Raw genomic sequence first — 4,357 nt, 5'->3', positions numbered from 1 at the left:
TATATATATATATATATATATATATATATATATATATATATATATATATATATATATATATATATATAAAATGCTATCACATAGAAATGGCCACCCAACGCAGATGTTGTTTCTTAGGAATCTGTGTATACATGTACTTTCTGGAAGTCAACATATTTTAATTCTTCATTTTTCAGTTTAAGAGTAACCATCGGTTATCTCTCAATGTGAGCTGCCTGTCTTCTGGACAAAAAGAAAGTATTTTCTACAAGCCAAAGTGTCATTGTGAGTATAAAAAATGATCAACTTGTTAAAATATTCCAGCTCCTCAAACATGTTTTTAACATCTTTCCACTATGCCAACTATGAAAATACATTTTTTCACTCATCCATCAGGGTCAGGCTGGGGGTGGTGCCAGTCTTCTAAGGGCACCCTCTGAATGGCAGGGTACACCCTGGACGCTCCCCAAAGAGACATGCAGTTATGCACACACACCCAAGGGAAATGTTTAGACATCAATTAGCCTAACAGTCATGGTTTTGGACAGGAAGTCACTGTGCAGCCCCTGGAAAAATACAAATTAGATCAGGCTTGAAATTTCTAGTTTAGGCAACTGGACTGGAATCTTCCTAGAAGACGTTTTATCTCACATCCAACAGACTTCTTCAGTTCTAACTAGTGGTAGGGAGCCTTCCTGGACTGTACGGTTCAGAGCATGGAAGACAGATAACTCAACATAGAAGTCTGCAGGAAACCCACACACACCAGTACCTCAGTTTTGACTGACATCACCCACTGGAACACAAACTAGGCATCATCAGAACCCTCCAAACATGAGCAGACACCAACACCAATAGTGGGAAGATGAGAGAACCAGGACATATCAGGCTTTTTTAAAATCAGCACGAAGAGGCCTGTTGAGAGAGAAGAAACCAGAAGAAGGAATACTGTCATTCCCCATGTTGGAAGAGTCTCTGAAAAACCTGGAGGATTTTCAACCATCACCGGATCCCTGTTCACTTCAAACCCAGCCACACCCTGAGATTAAAACTGGTTCACTCAAGAGATAAGACATCCAAAAACAAGGTCGACAACTCCTCAGGACAGGCTGTTCACTTATACCTGAGGGCTAAATGACACTTGTTTGAGGCAACAACGTCCATATTCTGGCCAAGGAAGACTGATGGTTTGAGAGAGGGGTTAGCCCTGTAATGCCAAATGTATCATATTTGATACATATGGTTTCTGAAATGTTTTGCGTCTGACACCTTTTGCATAATTTAATTTAAAAAAAAGTAAAAACTTTGCTCAAAATCCTATTGTACACAATCAGATATACCTGATAACAGAGGGCAGAAGACTAAAGGGTTAGAGAATCCATCTTCGTTAACCTAGAAAAACCCTCTCTCAACAGAGGCGGTGGTGACATAATCTATACATACACATAACCCAGAAGATTCAACTCTCAACCACCCTCATCTGACTCACATTTCAATGAGGCATGTGACAGAAACCACACTGATGAGGGAGTTAACGACCCATCAGAACGACCATTATCAACCTCACGGTGACAGAGGTCCGCATCCGTTTAAATCAAAGGCCTTTTTACCGCACATATGTACAAACTGAAACATGACCAAGATGTAACATTTATTTGAGTCTTGGAAAACAAGAATGATATCCAACTTATGACTAGCTTATTGAATGACACATATCATGTGTTTACAACTTCTAGTCCAGGATTTCAATATGTAAACACTGTTGCAGACCACATCGGATTAAATGCTGTGGGGAAACATCAGCTGTTATACTGTATCTGAGCCTTGATAATATTGCTGTTCTAGTCCATTTGTCTCTTGAAGATTAAGGAATGTTGGAGACATATTCTAACATGGAATTGAGCTTGTTTTTTCTATGATTGTTCACAAATGTTTTTAGGAAATGTTCTGCCTTAGTTAAAATTATGGCCATGGAGAGAAAAGTCATATTATCATCTAACAATGATTTATGTCATGATGGGTCTCTGTGATTAAACCCACATGCAGAACACCACAGAAGACTGGATAAAACTTCAACAGTTTATTTGGATATACACACAGAATTATTAGTTTGCACTGATTCTGGTACAGGTCCGGGACTGGATTCACAGAGTTCTCTGTAGAGAGGGACAGTTTGGTTAGCCAGGCAGTTTTGACGTCTTGGCAGAGTTTGATACTGAGTTGTACCTGATGAGGTTCAGACTGAACGATGGAGAGAGGGAACCAGTTGGGTCCAGAGACAGAGGGTTCAGCAGAGAGCTTAGCAGCGGCAGAGCTTGGCTTCAGGCTAGTGAGATTCAGACCTTGAATTGTTTCTCCTAGTTCTCTCCAGAGAACTGACAGGGAGATGCAGGCTGAGGTTCTTCAGGTTTGGCTTATCAGAGCAGGCAGGCAGGTTTCAAAACATGAGCTCCTCCAGAGCTCCAGACTTCAATCAGGTTTTCCTAAGAGGCAGAGAAGACTGAGGCTGGTTAGAATCAGGGTTACTCTCCAGAGTAATCAAAGATTCAATGTTCAGGCTTGGCTCAGGTTCTGCTAACCAAAACTGGTCAACACTCCGGCGCTGAAGGTAGGTCAAGCCGCTGCTTATATAGCTGGTCTCCTGATGAGATGAATAAGCCTCAGGTGTGCAGGTGGCTTTAGCTCGGGAGACCCAGGGCGCTCTCTGCTGGAGAAAGGTGGCAGATCCCCAGATCCCAACAATTTATTGGTAATCCAAAAGAGAAAAACTTATATGATTATTTTAAAATCCAAACTCAGGGTCGACCTGCTCTTAGAAGAAGCATTTTTATAGTCCCTCGGTTATATGCCCCATTCACATACTCTCCTTTACAAATAGAAGCTGTTTTAACCAACATGGTAATTCCTGCTGCCTCTGGTGCTGTGGCATTAAAGAGATCCCTCCTCTGTCAAAAAAATCAATCAAATCTATTTTTGGCTGACCGGCAAAACACACCATTTCCTATAGATAAGGCAGACAGAAAGTCATAAGACTAGGAAAACTACAGCTTACACAGTACATTTCAAAATAAGAGTTGAGGCTCTCTGATGTACCTGCAATGGTTCAATAAGTGCTAAACACTTTTTCCAGACTCTTTATATCATGTTGGTGGTAAACAACTGGATGTTTGATTTTACAGTTAAGGTGAATCCGCCAGGAAAGCCTAATGTGAACCAGACAACTGTGACCTGGGTAACCCAAGCTACAAAACTCCGTTACCAGCTACAGTGGAAACAAAATAAAATGTCATGGAGTGTAAGTAAATATTCTATTATAATGTAAGGTTAAATTGTATCTGTGTACATTTTCAATCCTCCAGATCATGGCAACTGAAGAACAGGCCTAAAACTAATGCAAGTTTCTCTAAAGATGTTTCAACACCTAGGAGTCTTTGTCATTTTGTCAGCTTGCACTAGAATAATCTGTAGTTTGAGCACGGATGTTTTTTTAAACAACATGGAGGTTCATCATCCTAAGCCACTCCATACCACATTCATAATTACACAGACTTTAATTCCAGTCTAGCATTTGAGAATGACACCAAGTGAAACCATTGTTTCTTCCAATGTAACTCTCTATTCACCTACATTACCAGATCAAGACTTCTTTAACACCTAACCAGATATTTTAGCTGTTAGGGTTGAAGCGTCTACAGAAAAACTGAGCCAAAGTATGATAGCCCCTAATTAAAGCCTGTTTTGTGGAAAGGGTAAATTGTCTTACTGAGTGGCTTACAAACTGTAGCAACCCGCTAATCATCTAAAAATTATTTTTATATTTCAGGATCCCTCTGTTCAGACTAAACTCACTAAATGTGAACCGCCCTTGGAGGTAAAACTAGATCCCAGTTTTCTTATAAAAGATGAGACTTATGAAGCACGTCTTCGTGCAGAGGCTTGTAACACACATCTAAATGGAACCTGGAGTGACTGGAGCCCCACAGTTTCATGGGTATCACAAGTGGGAACAAAGAAACCAACACCAGGTAAAGTACTGATAAACCTTAACAAAGCTGAACGTTTTAAGTTGAATACATATTTGAATCTCAAATGTTCAAGTCTAAGGGTTTTGTTTGGAAACCCAAGTTCATCAATCAAGAACTTGAACAGAAGCAGGACACTAAACTCTCTTTGGTAGTTTGGATAACATAAGAATTAACAACATAGTATTAGTATTAGGCAATGAATGTTCTATATATATTTTTCTAAAATTGTGCTTGAAAAACTTCACAAATCTCTACAGAAGTAGACAGGTGTTAACCATGACCATCAACTAATGAATTCTTCTTTTTCTTTGTTTTTTCAGAGTGGAGTGTGGGTGAAGGTGCTTTAACCTTAG

At 39.8% G+C, this 4,357-nt stretch overlaps 1 long non-coding RNA gene across 2 annotated transcripts in view; it reads left to right on the top strand.

Annotated features, from left to right (window-relative positions):
• LOC107084272 overlaps positions 1-269 on the top strand; it is a 9,485-nt gene extending 9,216 nt beyond the window's left edge. For both annotated transcript variants that reach the window (XR_001481212.1, XR_001481213.1), the window contains exon 5: positions 177-269. This is a non-coding gene — a long non-coding RNA (uncharacterized LOC107084272). The remainder of the gene's footprint in view (positions 1-176) is intronic.
• The last annotated feature ends 4,088 nt before the right edge of the window (positions 270-4,357 follow it).

The sequence above is a fragment of the Cyprinodon variegatus genome, unplaced genomic scaffold, assembly GCF_000732505.1.
Source record: "Cyprinodon variegatus isolate N-32 unplaced genomic scaffold, C_variegatus-1.0 Scaffold96, whole genome shotgun sequence".
NCBI classification, from domain to species: domain Eukaryota; kingdom Metazoa; phylum Chordata; class Actinopteri; order Cyprinodontiformes; family Cyprinodontidae; genus Cyprinodon; species Cyprinodon variegatus.
This window is presented reverse-complemented; position numbering and strand designations above follow the sequence as displayed.